We start from the raw sequence: 20,553 nt of genomic DNA on the forward strand, positions 1-20,553 counted from the left end.
AGAAGGACGGAAAAGAAAGAGAGATGGCAACTCAAAAGAGCAATAGTCTCAAATCTATAAGTACCAGAGGTAGTTAAGAACAAAATCGTAAGTTAAAGTAATTTTAATTCAAAAACCTTATACCAAAGAGTCAGGTTCAACTATCGCCTTTATTCAGGTTAGTCATCTTTAGGCCTTTCTTACCTGGAGCTCCTCAGAGACTGAAGCTCTAATACCTTAGGGCATCCTAGGGTACATAATGAGTGGGTTTACTGTTCTCCTCAGCATCCAGAATACCAGTTATGTACCATCTGGGGGAGACCCAAGAAAACAGGAACTCAAGTAATTTTCTTTTTTTTGTGGTTCAAATGAGGAACTCAATCTAAAGAAATAATTTCCTGGGACACCTGGGTGGCTCAGTTGGTTAAGCATCCAACTCTTGGTTTCAGCTCAAATCATGAACTCAGGGTCCTGGGATCGATCCCCTCATGGGGTTCCGTGCTCAGCACGGAGTCTTCTTGAGATTCTCTCTCCCCTTCTCCCCTCCTCCCACCACACGCATGCTTTCTTTCTCTAAAATAAATAAATAAATCTTAAAAAATATATATTTAAAGAAATAGTTTCCTAAAGCACTCAAACTCTTTCCTCTCTCTGCCTGCCTCCCTCCCCTCTATTACAATGAACCTAAACTTAAATATGCCACACTTTACTTCAACCCTTTATCCTCTCTATCCCTATTCTTCCTCCCCTTGAAGATTTCATCTTCCAGAAGCCTTTCCTGACCTCTCCCAGGCTGTTTTTGCTGTGTTCTTCCATCTCTTAAAGTACTTGTTGCTTTTTTTTTTAAAAGATTTTATTTATTTATTTCAGAGAGAGAGAATGAGAGAGAGCACATGAGAGGGGGGAGGGGCAGAGGGAGAAGCAGACTCCCCGCCGAGCAGGGAGCCCGATGCGGGACTCGATCCTGGGACTCCAGGATCGTGACCTGAGCCAAAGGCAGTCGCTTAACCAACTGAGCCACCCAGGCGCCCCAGTACTTGTTGCTTTGTTCTATTTTTAGCACTCATCATTGCATTGTAATCAACTGTGGATTGTCCCTTTTCCCCCTTCCTTGAGTTCAGGAAAAGTATCTAAGTTTTTTAAATTCCCACAGACTGACTTAGACTTTAAAATAAGAGGTGCTCTATAAGTGTCTACTGTTTGATTTTAAAAACTTTATAATACCAGCCTAAAATATGTTAAGGGAAACAGAAGCCATAATCTTATTTGATATTTAATGATCTTTATTATCTGTCAAAATATCCATCAAACCCTATTCTTTAGAATCTCAGCATTCCTTAAATGTATTTAAGGTCAACACCATACACAAAAATAAACTCCAAATAGATTGAACACCTAAATGTAAAATCTAAAACCATGAAACTCCTAAAAAAATATATAGGCAGTAATCTCTTGGATATCAGCCTTAGCAACATTTTTCTGAATATGTCTCCTCAGGCAAGGGAAACAAAAACAAAAATAAACGATTGGGACTACATCAAACTAAAAAGCTTTTGCACAGCAAAGGAAACCATCAACAAAATGAAAAGGCAACCTACTAAATGAGAGAAGACATTTGAAAATGATATATCCAATAAGAAACTAATGATCAAAACACGTAAAGAACTCATACAACACCAAAAAAACCTAATAATCCAATTAAAAAATGGGCAGAGGACCCAAATAGACATTTTTCCAAAGAAGACCTACAGAGAGACAAAAGATGTATGAAAAGATGCTCAATACCACTAATCATCAGGGAAATGCAAATCAAAATCACAATGAGATATCACTTTATGCCAGTCAGAATGACTAGCATCCAAAAGACAAGAAATAACAATTGTTAGAGTGGATGTGGAAAAAAGGGAACACTTGTACACTGTTGGTGGGAATGCAAACTGGTGCAGCCTCTGTGGAACAATATGGAGGTTCCTCAAAAAATTAAAAATAGAAAAACCATATGATCGAATAGTTCCACTGCTGGGTATTTACCCCCCCCAAAAAAATAAAACCCAAAAACGCTAATTCTTTATTTATTGCAATAGTCAAGATATGGAAGCAACCTAAATGTCCATTGATAGATGAATGGATAAGATGTGGTACCTACACACACACACACACACACACACACACGAATATTACTGAGCCATAAAAAAATGAAACCATATTTACAACAACATGGATGGACCTGGAGAGTATTAGGCTAAGTGAAATAAGTTAGAGAGAGAAAGACAAATACCACATGATTTCACTTATATGGGGAATCTAAAAAATAAAACAAACAAATAACAAACAATAACAGCAACAAAATAAGAGAAATAGACTCACAAATACAGAGAACTAACTGGTGTGTGTCAGAGGGAGGAAAGGTGTGGGATGGGCAAAATAGGTGCAGGCGATTAAGAGATTCAAACTTCCAGTTATAAAATAAATAAGCCACAGGAATGAAAAGTACAGCATAGGGAATATAGTCCATAATATTATAATAAATTTGTATGGTGACAGATGGTAACTACACTTATCATGGTAAACACTGTGTAATGTATATAATTATTGGATCACCATGTAATACAACCGAAACCAGTATGACATTGTATGTCAACTATATTTCAATTACAAAAAAAGAATTTATGGTCACCTTCTACATATATTTGTTCAGTAACTACTGAATGACTGAATGACCAAATAAATGAATGAATGAGATATATAGAAGGAGATGTGAAAAATAGTATATTGGATTCTAGGTATTTCAAATCCATTTTAGAAAAAAAAATGAGAATATAAATAACCTCTCTGCTTCGTATTTTTGTAGTTTTATTGCTTCATAATTTTTAATTACAGATTTGTAATTTTTATGAACATTTCTAAGACTTTAAACCTCTTTATAGCTTGGACCATGTCATAGATTATTTAATGTACCTGGAATTCTAAGCACAATGATCTTCATTGAACAGGTGCTTGATAAAGTCATTAATAGCAGCATTAACTGAAATGAATACAAATTCTCTTTTAGAAATGATATATTGAATGTTTCCATATAAAGAGTATTTTGCATCAAATATATCTTCAAATAATACTTGTTATTTTGACCACCACAACTCACATCACATCTAAAACATACAGTAAGTTAATTAAAATATGGAATTTTAAAATTATGTTTCCAATGCCTTACACTTTTAAAAACTCTTTGGTTACTTTTTTAAAATAAAGGCAACAACACTGACAGAAAAAAATAATGGAAAAATAATAAGTAAGGCCAAATGGCTTTTGGGGGCAATGTTTCAAATATCAGGTTAAGGAATTTTGTCTGAACTTAACAGAAAGTGGGGGAGCTTTCCTCAAAGGCTTTTCAACAAAGTTTTGCATAAAATATGTGCTTACATTTGAGAGAATCAGAAAAATTCATGACACCAACACTTCACTTAAAATCCATAAGAACATTAGTCGGCTCTACAGAAATCGTGGCACAGCTTAGTCGTTGGGAACACAGATGTGGAACCAGGCCATCTGAGTTCAGGTCCCAGCAAACCCACTTGCTGGCTAGATAAGGGAAGTCACTAAATGACTCAGTGCCTCTGTAGTTTCCCCATCTTTAAGATGGAATAATAACAAAACCTGTCTCATGAGATTATTGGGAGAATTAACTGAGATAATACATGTAAAACACTTAGCAGTGACTAGCACATAATAAATACATGTAAATGTTAGTAATTAATATCACTGTAGGGACATGAAATCTCAAAACTATTTTTACACCAAATAGAAGGTTAAAATCAGAGGAAATGAAGATTTTTATCGTAGGAGGTTCACTGTTACTTTTCCCCCAAATGTTCATTTCTCACTTCCTGTCCCTTGAAAGTCTGTCTCTTCCATGAGCCAGGAAAACTTGAGTGAATAAAAATTGGAATGGAAGGTTTTACTTAATGAAATTCCAAATAAAAATTACTTACAAGCTTTCAGAAGGAGAAACATGGTGGGAAAGCAAAAAGAAATCAACACAAAAATCAAAATGGAAGAGCTGCCCAGGGGACAGAAATGTTCTGCATGTAAGAGAAATCCATCAAAGTCCACCTCCCTTCCCCTGAACCCTCCCTACATGTGCTCTCAGGGCCGGCATCCATGCGAAGAGCATCCATCTGGAAGTGTATACTTTACAACCCGGTGCCGAGACCAGATGGCCCGGCATGGAGACTTCATTTCTGAGTGCAAATGATTTTGTAAATCAAAAGATGAAGCCTTCTGAGTAAGCACGGCTTCCTAAGAGGATTCCACAGACCCAAGTCTCTGACCCACCCACAGGTCAAAAAAAGTCTCCAGAAAGCCACTGCCTCACGGTACCCCGTGCACATATGGTCTCCTTCGCAGAACAAACTAGAGAAGCATTAGAGATGACAACTCCAGATTAAGAACGAGAAACAGGCAGGGAATGAGGAGCACATATAGAAATGGTGATGGTCTCATAACTGACTCCACACTGCAAAGCTCTGGGTGAAGGAAGTCTTCACTGAGAAAACATTTAGTAGGTGCTCATTCACGTGGCACACAGGTTATGCTACGTAGCATGCAGAGGTGAACAGACAATGCCTGCTTTCATCACACGTACATTCTAGATGAAGGAGGAGAGTCCCAAGCCACATAAGTAAATAGATAATATCATATCGTGTGGGGAGATGTCTGAAGATTATGGGGAAATGCAAAATAATATAGCCACTTTGGAAAACAGTCCGATGGTTTCTTACAAAACTAAATATGCACCTACATTCTAGATGAAGGAGGAAACATTCCCAAGCCACATAAATAAATAGATAATAAAATATCGTGTGGAGAGATATCTGAAGATTATGGGGAAATGCAAAATAATACAGCCACTTTGGAAAACAGTCTGATGGTTTCTTACAGAACTAAATATACTCTACACAATCCAGCACTTGTGCTCCTTGATATTTACCCAAAGGAATTGGAAATTTATGTCTACACAAAAATGTTCACATGGTTTTAGCAGCTTTATTCATAATTGCCAAAATTTTGAAGCGACCACAATGTTCTTGAGTAGGTGAATGGGTAAATAAGCTGTGGTACGTCCAGACAGTGGACTATTATTCAGCACTGAAAAGAAATTAGTTATCAAGCCATGAAAAGACACAGGGGGACCTTAAATGCATAGTACTAAGTGAAAGACAACAATTTGAAAAGGCTACGTACTGTATGATTCCAACTATATGAAATTCTAGAAAAGGCAAAACTATGAAAATAGTAAAAAAAAAAAAAAAAATCAGTAGTTGCCAGGGTTTGGAGAGGAAGGAGGAATGACTAGATGAAGCACAGAGGGTTTTTAGGGTGTGAAAATACTCCATACGCTATCCAATGATGGATACATGTCATTAGACATTGGCCCAAACCCATAGAAGGTACAACACCAAGAGTGACCACCTAATGAAAACTATGGATTTGGGGTGATTATAAAGATTCAATGTAGGCTTATCAATCATAATAAATGTACCACTCTGGTGAGGGATATTGATAATGAGGGAGGTGGTGCCTATGTGGCAGCAGGGACTATATGGGAAATCTCTGTACCTTCCTTTTAATTTTGTTGTGAACATAAAACTGCTGTAGGAAAGAATTTGTCTTTAAAAAAAAGATTAAGGGGAGATATAAATGTGGGAATCCTAATGCATCCTCAGTAGTCAGTGTTTAAAACTGAGACCACCTGGTGGGTTAATAAAGACATAGCAAAGAAAGGAAGGCAGTCAGAAAAATGTGCATCTCAAAGATGAGCAAGAAATTTGCAAGAAGGACGGGATCTTCTATTCTTTATGTCTGAGCCAAAGTGCCTGGCCAGGCACATGGCAGCCCTCAATCCATGTTTACTAGATAAATTAGTTTACTAATTTCATAAACCAAATACAAATCATAAACTTCCTCAAGATCCCCCTGCCCACCAAACACTGAAACACTTTGAATATGGTTTTAATTAGTGGTAGCTAGAACACATTTTGGGCATCCCAAATCTATAGCCCTGCCTCCCCATAAAAGTGCAAAAGTTTAGACTTCCAAAAGTTTCGAGATCCAAATCAGGACACCTCCTCTCTACTTTAGTGGTGTGTTCACTATATTCTGTGCCTTGAGTTTTCTTAAATAATTGTAATAATCCAATTAATTGATTATTTACTAGATACCATGCACTCTGAGATGCACTTTACAAGGATTTTTTTCATTTCATCTCTCCCCCAAACACAAGTTCGATATTACTTTTATCCACATTTTACAGATAAGACTATTGAAATATAGAGAGAAGAGATAATTGATACAAGATCAAAAAGCTAGTAAGAAATGTAGCTGCCATTCCAACCCAGGGAGTCAGTTTCCAGAAATACTACTAAAAGCACTACTTAAAAACAACCTCAGTCAAGAAGGCATCTGAGAGAACCTAGCACCTCAAAAATAAATAAAAATGTGGCCTCAATCTATCAACTCTTCAAAAAGCTTTGCCCCTGAATATAATGGATGTGGGTCAATAAGCAGAATACAAATGAGTGTATTTAATAACTAGCTATAAATCCTCTCCACACCTTGAACTAAAATGATACTGTGTAGACATTAGAAACTTACTTTGCTAAGAAGAAAAAGGTCTTAATTTCTACAGCTGTTTTTAAAAAATTAAAGGGAATAGTAGCAGATTCAAAGACAACATTAGTACTCGAGGTGCCTCCGGCAGGCAGGTAAACACAAGCCCGGGAGCCAAGGCAAAGCCGGTCCAGTGCTCGAGGCACTGGCCTTATGCCTCCATTGTCGGAGCCGTCTGTAAGCCCAGCACCCACCTGGCGAAGGACGGCCGTGTCTCTAGCAGGCAGGTAGAGATCCAAGAAGAGAGAAACTGGGTCTACACACTGCACCACTTCCGGTTGCCCCGAAGCTTCCAAAGCGAATGCCTGCAGATGGGAACTGAACCAGCGTATTCAGGAAGCCAGATCAATGTGAGATAAACTGTAAAAATCTCTTTCTGTGTCTTGACCAGCTGTGACAGGAGAAACCAGCGTAGGCAATGTTTTCTTAACAACAGGACCAGCCACCCCAGGAACACATCTCAGGAAAATGTTCCATTTGAACCAGTACGTTCTGTCCTATTTAAAAGATGTCTCCAGCAAATCCCTTTACTTTCTTTTTTTTCCCCCCTCAGGTAAATGATAAAACCCAGGGGACCTGTGTGGACAAAGGCTACCTGTAACCGCTAAGCCTGCCTCCTTTTAACTGCTAAATATAATAAGATTTAGCACTTCAGAGTATACAACACACTTACATTAGGATGTTGAATCCTCCCAATAACCCTGTGGATTATTTCTAGTCTCTCTTTATAGGTAAAGATGCTGAGGGCTGAGATCACGTAGTTTGGGGCCAGAATGTGGATCAAAGCTTCCACCTGCAAAGAGGAAACCCTCTACCTTATGGATAACCCTGGTCACATCAAACACAAATGATCACAATTTAAAAATGAGAACCAGGTTTTGTCACTGTAGGAAAATCAGCGGCTTAAATCGTTCTCCTCTCGGCAAGGGGAGAGAGACCATATGGGAACCTCAGAGAAGCAAGTTTCGAAGGTGAGAGACAAGAAAGATCAGAGATAAAACTTGACAAACCTACAAGGAACCAGGGCAGAGAAAGAGACAAATTGGGAGCTAAGAAAAACTGGAACGAATCTTCTCAACATGAATTTGATTTGGCATGGGGGGCTCTGACCCTTTCAGATTCAATCTCTTAAGGTTCTCTTTGTATTTTTCCATTTTACTGCCTGCTCACTACTCCCCATCTGAGTGAGTCCCTGGTGCTTGATTTTAGTGATTTACCTAAAACTGGCAATGAAAGGTGTTTATGTGCCATGTCGTTTGGAATATAAGGAACAGTTGATTATTAGAATTACTAGCGAAGAGAGTCCTGATTGCTGGAGCAGTAAGCCGAAGAGTCCCTGTAGAGAGGTGCCATTTACAACCACCCAGACCAGTGGAAAACAACTGGAGGAGGGAGGGGGATTGCCATGAACCTCTTGAGAAAAATAGCACTGGCTTTGAGTTGTCAGTGAAAAATCAGGAGTGATTTTACTGCAATAAAACAACTCAGAATTGGAATAAACCTGTACAAATTTGAAGTTGCATCCATGAAATAGATTCAGACCATACTGCGTTTACTCTCCCACACAGAGTGCTAATGAATGCACAACTGGACTTCCATGGTTTAAAATTCTATCAGGACGTTGAAAATGGTAGCATAACACCTACTGAATCTCAGAGGAACCTCTGGGGTGAGGCCGGGTGAGGGGGCTGCCTTGATTAATTCTTTAGTAAGTGTTGAATTCTACCAGCAGTCATGCTGAGAATTAAACAGTAAATTTGTGTTCATAGAAAAATGTGGCAAAGTTAGCACTGGGTAGATAAAATTAGGAACTTTGTTTTTTTAAGTTATAAGAAGTTTTTTTTTTTTTTCATTTTAATTCCAGTATAGTTCACATACAGTGTTATGTTAGTTTCAGGTGTATAATATAGTGATTCCACAATTTAGAGACTTTTTAAAAAGTTGGATATATATGTCTGAATATTATCATCAGAGGGTAAATCCTGGATGCCAATAAAATTTTAAATTTTTAAAAAATCATAATGCGATATTTGAGCTGACATTTCTATTAATTGTTTTCCCCCCAAAATATCTTATTTGAAAACAAGCTGTGGCAACAAAAGAATACTCATGAACACGTACAGTACTGTCCTGAAAATATAAGGTTCCTAATATTTTTGAAAATTTCTCATCAGAAAATAACAAACCCCTAGGGAAATGAAGCAGTCAGGACTCCCTCATTTAACCATCCATAGGCGCAGCTCCAATATTTTGCCCAAATCCCACCTACGCTATTGCTGCCTTCCCTTGATGACCTCTAACCCTGACCTTGGCACCCATCTCGGCAAAGGGCTAGCAAAATAACGTATACGTGGCCTGGTGCTTGAAAAATGTGTTGACTAGTAGATCAAATTGTCTTTTTTTTCCTTTAACCACAAGAAAATAAAATTAAGATTCTAGAAGAACTAGAAGCCTTTGGATTGCTCAGCCGTTGAAATATGTTTTTTTAACCCAGATCTGCATGTCAGCATGACGTTCTGATCTATGATCTGATTACAGATGTTTGGAGAAACCAAACTATGTTATGACTCCTTTTGCCGTTATTGTTTACTTGTTCCCTATTAAACTAGCTGTCTAATTTATCATGATGATTATTGAGATCAGCATGATTGTTAATGGTTTCAAAGCTTCAAGTGTGTAAGGATCACAGTGCATGTACTTTTTAAGCATTTATTGAGCTGCGTTCCCTGCACAGAAGGCCAGGTCGAACAAATACTATTTGCACAGCAGATTAGAGTGTGCAAAACCCTTCCATTCTCTTCTTTGGCCCTCATGGCAACCCTGCAAGATAGGTAGGGCAAGTATCGCCAATGGCATTTTACAGGAGAGGAAAGTAAAAGGAGATTCAGTGACTTGTCCAACGCCACAGAGCCTATAAATATCAGAATGAGAATCCAAATCTAAGTCATCAAGGCATTTTCCCTTTTGTCTCCAGAAGTTTCATTGTTAAATAAATTTTTAGGATTCCTGTGATTGAATCCTAAGAATTTTAGGAATTTAAGATTTTAATGTTTTCACGTTGAAATGTTTTGCTTTTATATTTTACAGCAGTGTTATCTCTTACTGATGGTTCACTTAGTACTTCCTAGGCCTTTTGTGTAGCTGTTTGACGACCTTGTTTGATCACTTTCCCTGAGCTGTCAAACACCCTGCAGACCTATTCCTTGCCATGTGCATGCATGAATGGATGAATAGATTATGTTTACCAAAGAAGTTAAATAATGAAACTTTACATACAAAGAAGGTCAAAGATAACCAAACCAAATCATCCTGCACTGTTTTGCAAACTGTCAATTGCGGTAATTTTAACAGTTTTCCAATGTAAATGTACAACATACACGTCATGATGAACAGGAGTTATACTCAGCAGTCTCAGGTCACTTTACAAACTGGTTTGCTTGCATTCCTTCAAATGAGAGCTACATGAAAGTTGTCAGTCTAGGGGTGGAGTTAGCCTCCAAAAGAAGGACAAGGAGAAGGAGAATGACATAAAGGAATATATGAGGGTGGAGACAATATTAACTTTCCAAGTTCTGGTTTTCTTTTAGTGTCCTAGAACTCAAAGGTGATGGTTGTTAGTTCACCGTGGGGTACACAGTATGCAATCTCTTCTTTGTATGAGCCTCTTAAGGCCTCAAGAAGTGCAGAATGCCTCCAGTGAGCTTTGGTTTTTAATTTCTGAGTTCAGCAATAATTTGTTATAAGTTTAAGAATCATGTTTTCAAATATTTTAACTGTAATCATCCCAGGTAATATTTTCCACATTCTAGGACAAACATTTTTTATTTTAACATATCTACCAATTATTTGGCACTTTTCTGATTTTCCCTTTCCATCCTCCAATTAGTAGACTTTGACTATATCAGATATATAACATTTCCAAAAGCATTGAATATATTTTACATGCAGGTGCTTACCATAAAACCACAGTATTTTTCTTTATGTTTTGGGGGGATTTTTTTGTGTTTTTTTGTTTTGTTTTTTGGGTTTTACTTTGACTTAGACTTAGAAGAGGCTAACTTGTTGAATCAGCTCCTGGATCCACTGAAAATAAAATCAACATGACACTTTACCAGGACAATGGATCATTAAAATGTTCTCCCATGAAGACAAACTGAAGAGTGCTTGTATTAAATGAATAGCAAATTATGTAAAATGCCTACATTACCCAAAAGTTGAGTTGAATTTTCGCCTCCACGGCTCAGAAGGTGAGTGGCGATACTTCTGACAACTCAGGCAGCTGAGCAGAGAGCAGATTACCAACCAGAAGAGGAGTTGCCCCATCAACACACAAGCATAGGCTTGATGGCCTGAGGCCAGCAAATAAACTGGGAGGACTGGCTGGCACCTGAGGGTACTTGACGTCATCTCTTCCTGAACTCACATAATAATTCACCTGCACTCTCTTAATAGCACTTTGGCTTTCTACCTCCTATTCAAGTGACTCACAGACACATTTCAGGTCTCCTACTGGATTAGAAGAGCCTTGAATGCAGTACCCATGACTGGTTCATATCTCTGTTCCCCACCACCAAGCCCAATGTCTTGCTCCCAATTTGTGATAATTAAATATTTGCTGGCCAACCGAAACCACACATAAAGAGCTTGGATTTTCTCTTCCAGGGCCTCTCCTTGTGCTCACTTTTATCAGTGGAAAGTGGGAAGAATGAAGAGTCTCTGTAGTACTACACCACTTGCAAGAACCCTATGAATGAAAGATGTAATACCTTTAGATAAAGGTAAGCTGTGTCCAAGTTTGTTCACTCTCAACTCTCCCCTTTCCCTTATGAGGAGAGAATGAGGACAAGAAGGTCTCTTCTTCTCAAGATCTAGGTTACTTCCTGACATCAAGAGAGCCAAGAGTCTTCAGTGAACAAGAGGGTGTATATACATTTCCCAGAAGACCTAAATGATTAACAGACAGTGACTTAGGTAATATTAAGTGCAGAGCTTCTTTCATTTCTATTATGAATCTACCAAAAATAGGGTTTCATATTTTATCTGTTTTGTTTCCTCATAATCATAGACACAAAGGGTGAAATTCTGGTCTTTAATGCATGCTCACAGTTGCTATTAAATTCATTGGGAGCTGTGCTCATGCATTCAACAACTAAATTTGCTGCCATGGAATATTTCTTGACTTGGTGCTACATTTGTACATGTCTTAAATATTGCTCAAGGAGGACAAACATTTCCAATACAAAAAATATCAAGAAAGGGAAATGAAAAACGTAAATCCCTGATCAAGTATTTTAAAAACAAATGTACAACTCAGTCATAGACTAAGCTGAACATGCCTTTTGTTTTGCATTGTCCTTATGCACTATGTAATGTTTCTTAAATAATGCTGTTAATAACACAGGACTTGCAGAGTCTTCTGCCAAAACTCACTTTAGGTTAGAAATAACAAACACCTCTCCCACCATACTCACACTTGACAGATATTGCTTATTAGTCTTTTCTGCTGAACCTTAGAATCCTTCCGTTAAACTATTTAAACATTTATTTTGTTGGTTAAGATAAAACCTACTTGCCACCTTTGCTCTAGACCAGGGTCTTAGCCTTTTGAATCAGAAACACGTGAAAATTCAAGAAAAAAAATCTACCTACCCAGAAAAATTCACATATGGCAAAAAACTATTTTTATACTATTGTTTTAGTTTGGGTACTCCTGAAGCTTCTCTATTAATTTTCATGAGGTCTATCAACTCTGCTCTAGACCATGTATTTTCTAAGAAAATTCAAGAAATAATGGAAAGTCTTCATCATGAAAACAAATACTTGATTTCTCATTTTTTCCTTAAATTCCCTCTTTCTTTCCTTCCCCCCATTATATATATCTATATCTATATCTATATATATCTAAGATTTATAGCAGTTTCTTTTTCTCCAAGTGGTGACCAGCCAAAGAATGAGTCAAACTCTCCACAAGTAGGTAGGAGTATCTTAGCATTGATATTCTCTGAGGTACCTCCTACAGAGACTCATCAAGGGTGGAGAAAATTATGTGGGTGGACAACACAGCAGTCTGTGATATGAGAATGGCAATTGCAGATGAACAGGTAAATGTCTTTCGTTGATATCAAAGATCATATTTTTAACTGTTGTTTAAATTGCTTTTTAACTTTCTTTCTTTAAAAATGCAAAGGAAATGTTATGCTGGATTCAATTTATCATTCAAAAGTATCACAAATGCTGTGAGAAAATTCAACTGTCTCCATGTTGAGACTTTCATAAGACCTCAAACCATATCCTTGATACAGAGGTGCTAATTAATCCATTGGTATTTTATAGGCTAACAAACAAGCTTAGGATGTATAGAAAGCAGACATAATAGTGTTAAACTATTATGGTGTCATTAGAATGTAAACTCTGCTCAAGTGGCTCAATCAAATAGCAGTGCTTTCCCTCATTACTAGTTTCTTAACCATAGTGCTCTATTAATTTCCTCTCTATTAAATTTCACGTGTCATGCAGTACTAAGTTTTTAGGTTCATATTAAAAACTTTGACGCTGTTGAGGTGCTTGGGTGACTCAGTCAGTTAAGTGTAGGACTCTTGATTTCGTCTCAGATCGTGATCTCAGGGTCCTGAGATTGAGCCCTGCGTAGGGCGCAGCACTCAGCACAGTCTGTGCTTGTCCTTCTCCCTTCCCCTCCACCCCTACCCCCACTCACCTGCGAGAGCTCTTTCTCTCTCTCAAATAAATAAATAAATAAAATCTTAAAACAAACCAAACTTTGAACTGTTGTTCCTGTGGCATCCTAGAAAATATTTAGCCCTAAATTGTATATTCTATGTTCCTTTCTTCTTTTACTGTTTTTCCTTCTCCCTCCTTATTCCCATTCTTTTGTGTAAACTCTCATTCTGTTATATGGAGATTATCTCTTTTGATTCATATGGTCTTCTACCAAAGCAATACAAATGACAATGCAGCAGGACAAAATTACCATAATTACTGGTAATTACCAACCTCCAGTCAGTCTCTTATAGTCTCCTCTATCCCCTTGAAATTGCCTCCATTGCCTCACTGGGCATCTCTGAGCATTCAAAATACTCTGATATGTTGAAAGAACTCAATCTCCCCCTGGAAAGGACTGAACAATTCCAGCATCCCAACTTTATTCAATAAGCATTAAGCAGGGGCGCCTGGGTGGCTCAGTCGTTAAGCGTCTGCCTTCGGCTCAGGTCATGATCCCAGGGTCCTGGGATTGAGCCCCGCATCAGGCTCCCTGCTCGGCGGGAAGCCTGCTTCTCCCTCTCCCACTCCCCCTGCTTGTGTTCCTGCTCTCGCTATCTCTCTCTCTCTGTCAAATAAATAAATAAAATCTTTAAAAAAAAATTTTTTTTAATTAAAAAAAAAATAAGCATTAAGCAAAGCCTACGTTTGTCAGAGAAATGTTGACAAAGAGCTGCTGAGAGTTTTTAAAAGGCAAGTTCTTCTCTTTTTGTTTGCCTGTAGGAATATTGTGAATCATGATATAGATCTCAGTAGGTTTATGAGACTTCAAGAAAGCAGAAAGGGATGTATAGGGAGGCAAACTGTTTCCACAAGAGCCAAGGCTAAGTGGGTCTCATTTCCAACTTGACACCTACAACTGGGGCTCAAAGCCAAGGCCATGACTCTGCAGAGAGTAAGGAATGGGGTTAGAGGGCCAGGAGAACCATGTGCTACCTTTCTGAAAAGGCTACTGTTCTGCTCTTCTTTTCCCCTTTAAGGGAGTCTCTTTCTACCTTCACATCTGAGTCACTTAGGAAAAATATAAATCAAAGGAGACACTTCAGTAAAAACTACCTCTACAGGGATGTAAGAACTTCACCCATAACTGGTTTCCCACATGACACTTTCATGGCAGGGGCAGAAGATGATCCCATATCCAGGTAGTATCTTACGTGTGGGAGTACACATCTGACAAAGCAGATTCTGGACAGATACCCCCAATCCCATCTTCTGGAGAGAATAATACCTAGAATGGGGAAAGAGCACGCTCTTTACAGGGAGAAAAACATGCAGCATGGAGTTAAATGTGGAGAAATAAAATTCTGTGAAAACCAACCCTTTTACCCATTGAATCACTTGGCACTTGTTTTCAAAGGGAAAAGATAGAGCTGAGAACGTAAGAGTCAGTTGAGTTTATAAATAGATTTTGGAACTCAGAGCAATAACAGTAGTTTTGAAAGCCATGGTGTTTTTGATTTGTAAGTATCAATCTTTTTTAAATAATAAGGTGTTTGAGTACCCAAAGCTTGACTTTAAACATAAAGATCCAAAATCCTGAAGCACCCACAAACAGAGGTTGAAAAAATAGTTGCCCCCTCAGTTTTTCCAGAAGGAAAAAGATTTCTGGGCTAGTGAGAAGAACATTCAAGAGAGGAAAGAAATTGGGGCACCTGGGTGGCTCAGTCGGTTAAGCATCTGCCTTCGGCTCAGATCATGATCTCAGGGTCCTGGAATGGAGCCTTGCTTTGGGCTCCCTGCTCAGTGGGGAACATGCTTCTCCCTCTGCCTCTGCCCCTCCCCCCACTCATGCTCTCTGTTTCTGTCTCTGTCTCTGTCTCTCTCTCTCAAATAAATAAATAAAATCTTTAAAAAAAAGAGAGAAAGGAAAGAAATGAACTGAACTAACTCTTAATGGTTCTCTGAGAAAGAGGGCCCTGCCCCTCAGCCCCTGAAAAGAGCTGAGCCAAGGGTATGGAAACCACAGGAAAGCCAGATAAGTTTGGTGTATCCCAGAACAGGGAAGTTACATGCCTCCCTTTCCAAAGTACAGCCTAGAGAGACTTCAGACTTCATGAATGAGGTTCCATCCGACATGGCACCAGAACAGTAAGATGGCTTCTGCTGACTAAACCATCTAGACAAAGGAGCCTACAAGCAGTGTAACAAAGTCATGGGCACCCTACAGTGTTTTAAGTAAGACAATTTCCAAGCCCTTGAAGAGGAACTACATAAGGTTGGGAGTGGGTCTTGCAGTTTGAAAGAGGAAACTTCAGAGCACTTGGATCTGGGATCCAGGAACTGTGGACATCAGGAGCAAATGCCAAAAACCAACAACGCATACCGTGTGGCATTGGCCACGGTCGATGAGAGCACTCAAGGAGCAGACCCACCCACTTCACTAATGCTATATGTTGTGATCCTATTCTAAACTTCCTGGAACTTAAAATGCAATTCAATAAGGAGAAGCAAGGAAAACCTGAGCTTGACTAGTGTATAACCAAATTAGTCATTACTTTGACCAAGTTTACCGGGATGTGAACAAATTTAGTTTTCTGTTATCTGATGGAAATGGCATCTCATGCAAAAAACAGATTTTATTTTAAAAAATCAAGTAACAAACTTGAACTTGAATTTTCTAAGTTCAAGTCTTTCTCTGTGAAATTATGTGATTTCTAATCCCAATTATATTTCAATCCAAGGTTTACATTCAGATTATTTTTTTTTCTTTTGTGTATTTCCACTCTTGTAATTATCCTTGCAATCTCTTGGTTTGCTTTCTGAATATTCCCCTGAACATATCCATTGTGTGGAGATTTCAGTCATTAAATTTTATGATATTGTTCCAAACTAAAAGAGCTATCCAATGCTTTGCAATTTTGGTTTAGAATTTTTTGAGTAAAGATGCCAGAAGATAGCTGAACAAATATGCCTTGTAGATATGCAAAAAAAGAGGGGCAGGAAAACAGCCGGCCTACCCTTCCCCAGCAAGCTTAAGGAGAGGAACAACCATGATTCTTTTGTTCCCTAAATCTTGCTGCAATGCTTAGCACAATAAAACTGCACATTATAGATGCTCGATTAATAGTTACGTGCTGCATTAGATTGAAAGAAAGAATTTAAGTAAATTGGCATAAATATGGCTTGTTTTCACTGTTGTTTATACATTGGCATACAATAGTACTTGCAAATAATTTACCTTGCCAAGCTCACTAAATGAGTAAAAGGGTAAATGGCTAAGTGCAGATAGGTGGGGAGGTAAGTGTAAATAAATACTAATCACAAGTGCACTGTTTTGGAAGAGCTTTGCTTGACTTCTATAGTCTAACTATAGGATTGGTTCCTTAAAATTCTTTCCATCCCTCATCCCTCTTGCTGAGTCTCCTGAGATGTTGTTAACCCTCAGGCTCGGTTGTTGTAGTGAGTAAAAAGAGCATAGCCTTTGGAGGCCCCATATTCAAGGCCTGCTCCGCTAATAGTATGACCTCCAGAAAGTTACTCAATCTCTTTAAGCTTTGTATTCTTGATCTATAAAATAGGAATAATATTACTACTCTCATTAGGTTGCTGTAGATACTGAATTTGATGTAAAAAGTTTAAATGCTTAACACTTTCCTTGGTAAAGTGCATGGCAGGGCAGACATTCAGTGGCCGGTAGCTCTTGATGATATCATTACGTAAAAATGCCATGATCGGATGCTATTCTGTAAATATCATGGGGATGAAAATTTTACTTGTCTGCTCTCTCTTGAATATTTGATGTGAAGCAAAACCCTTTTTCTCCTAAGTGATATATTATAGCACGTGTCTACATGCAATATGTTGTGGCTAAAAGTGATGGAGTTGTATTCCAAAGAGTTATCTAGGCATCCCCGAAGGTATTCAGAAATCATCATGTATCATATTGCCATCAAGCAGAGTCATTTGTTCAGCGCACCTCTGTCCATCTCCATGTGCCAAACTGAGCATTGTGAGCGAACAGAGGGGATCCCCACCCTCCAGCGGCTGCAAATGGAAACTTCCCGACGCCATCCTACCTTACCCAGAAACAACTGAACAAACACCGAATGAATAAACAAATTTGAAAACTAAGTAAGTATAAAGCATGTTAGCAACACGTAAGCGTAGGGCTCAGCCACGGGAGGGTATCTTCTAAAGAGGTCAACATGTAGGAAATAAAACATCTTAACATTCCCCCTGCTGGTTTAGAAAATATACAAGAAACAAAGCACGTGTGATCTGACTCCACTGAACTGCCTTTAATCCCCATTCAGTTCCAAATACAGTATGGACATCCAGGAAACACAGAAAGAAATATTAAGGAGTCAGGCATACTGCTGTATCGCTGATCATTTAGGAATGCACATTCATTTTTGTATCTCTTTTCTGGGAGAGTGGTGAAAACTACATAAAGCATTGCATCAATATGAAGCATTATTATTTTTATTATTTCATGAAATTCAGCAATCTCTATGCACATGCCGGGGGCTACAAATGTTTTTACAATCCAGAACCAGCCACAGATACTATTACTGGCAGCTTCTTTGCATACGTATCTCTGAGGGTGGCCTCATTTCTTAAATGTAGCAGCTACATCATGGCAAAGAAACTATAGGAAAAGTGAAACTCATTCAGTCTTCCGGATGTTCTTGTTAACATGACACCGAACAATGGAATGATTGATTGATTGACTGAACCTCCCCTTTGTATTCGAATTTTTGTGCATTGTGTCTCACAGATTTAAATTTATTTTTTTTAAGGTTTTATTTATTTATTTGACAGAGAGAGAGTGAGCACAATCCGGGGGAGCGGCAGGCAGAGGGAGAGGGAGAAACAGGCTTCCCGCTGAGCAAGGAGCCTGATGCAGGACTCGATCCCAGGACGGTGGGAACATGGCCTGAGCCTAAGGCAGACACTCAGTGACAGCCACTCAGGCGCCCCTCACAGATTTAAATTTAACCCAACAGTTGTACCATCAGCATTTCTGTGAATTTGAGGTTGTCCATATATATTGAAATAGTAGCACACTTCTCTGTCACAATTTGGTTAGATGCTTCTTGAGAGCATAAAGATCACGATTGAATGAAAAGCTGTTTTTCTTATTTCCTGAGTAAACTGGGATGTCTTTTTGGGTTAATATCTTTACCACTGATCAGGCAACTCAAACAAGAAACTGATTCATCCTTGACACCTCTTTTTGCCACACTTCCTTGAGTGCTTTTGGGTCCCATCCCCATTTTAATTGTCCTACTTTAAAATCTCAGGATCTTTACCTTGGATTCTATAATTTTAAAAGGCAGGTCATTGGGACGTTTAAAAGTACAGCCTCTGCAGTCAGACCAGTGTGTTCAAACCTGATCCCACTACTGACTTGCTATGTAACCTGCACAGCTTCCTCATCTATAAAATGGGGTTCGTAATGGGACCTACCTCTTGGCATTGTCTTGAGTAGTTAACATGTAGAAAACACTTAGAACGTACCCAGCACAAGTACATTTAATACCATGCAAGTGTTAGCCATCCGTTCCTCCTCTTTTGTTGCCATCCTCCTCCCAAATGCAATTATCTTTCCGAAATAAATGCCATCATGCTCTTCAGCTCAGAAACCTGTGAAGGCTCTTCCCTGTGAACAACGCCATTCAAAGCTTTCACCTCCTTGTCCCAGAGTGAGAGTCCAGCCTTCTCCTGGTACACGCCCTGGTGCTTCAGCCACATCCGACTTTGCCATATTTTACACACCTGTGTACTTCTGGTCTCCTAGCTTTGCTCACATCATTCTCTTTGATTAAAACACCCTTTCTTATAGTCAACCCAGTCATAGTCTATGCTTCTTTCAAGGCCCCGTTCAAATGGCAAGTTCTTATGGAAATCTTCCCTGAAACAATATAAACAGAAGGAGTCATTCCTACATGTGTGTCCCTCCACATGTCTGACACCAGCATATGACTCATCACATTATCAGATATTACCATGACTTGCTTATGAAACTGTTTTCTTTTTTTTTTTTTTAGGAGGAGAGGGGCAGAGGGAGAGGGAGAGAGAGAATCTTAAGTAGGCTCCAGGCTCAGCGCAGAGCCCTATGTGAGGCTCGATCTCATGACCCTGAGATCATGACCTGAGCCAAAATCAAGAGTTGGATGCTTAACTGACTGAGCCACCCAGGCGCCCCTATGAAACTGTTTTCACCTTGAGGTTTGTGTTCCTTGAAGAGAAGGATCATGTCTTAACGATCTTTGTATATGGACAGTCTAGCATGCTGCCTGCAAATTCTAGGAGCCAAATAAATAAGTGGGCATCTGTTAAATGAATAATAACCCCGTATCAGAAATTCCCTTCTCTCTTTCACAACATTCCAAGTGGATCCTAATTCCTTCAAAAACCTTCCCACCAAAAAACAAAAATAAAAAAACAAAAAACCCAAAAAACTTCCAATCTGCCTCAACTCAAATGATAGCCCCCACTCTGAACCCTCCTACTATCCATTCGATCTGCCATTCATCTGCCATTTATAATATATTGCATTGTGATTTTGGTTTCTTTTTTTCATGTATCTATAACTCAGATGTCAGTTAGAGCCTTTCTACCCATTAAGATCTATCTTGGTGTGTCTCAAACCCCTTTCCTGCCAGTCCTTAACACACCACAAGATTCTGATGAATTGCTGGGGGGTGGCTTTTATGCTTATATTCATCTTTGGCTCTGAACCCTTTATTCTGTGCAATAAACCCAGTGTGTGGATCATCTTCCTCTCCTATCCTTGCTGTTCCTATTCTGCCCTTGGTCAATCCAGATGTGGAAATCAGCTCCTTTCCCTGATGTCTGCAAAATAAAACCAACCGATGATAGGCAAATAAACCCCATTCATATAAGATTTTATATAAATAATAGACTTAATCAAAAGTTTGAACAGAGGAAATGTTATCACAAATACAGAAATATAAATATCTAGTGGTTGCTGTTTTGCACCTTATTCTTTCAGAAATGTGTATGTGTGTGTGTGTTTGTGTATGTGCGTGTGTGCGCGCATGGCACAGGGATGTATATATCCTATGTACATATATTCTACAAGGAGTGGGCATACTTATCTTCACCAGTCTGCATTCAACAGTCCTTACCGAATAAGTGGGGAAACCTAGTAGGGTCTACATCACA

This window comes from Mirounga angustirostris, unplaced genomic scaffold (genome assembly GCF_029215605.1).
Source record: "Mirounga angustirostris isolate CCGP_5_RB_7025 unplaced genomic scaffold, mMirAng1.0.hap1 SCAF_8, whole genome shotgun sequence".
In the NCBI taxonomy this organism is placed as follows: Eukaryota; Metazoa; Chordata; class Mammalia; order Carnivora; family Phocidae; genus Mirounga; species Mirounga angustirostris.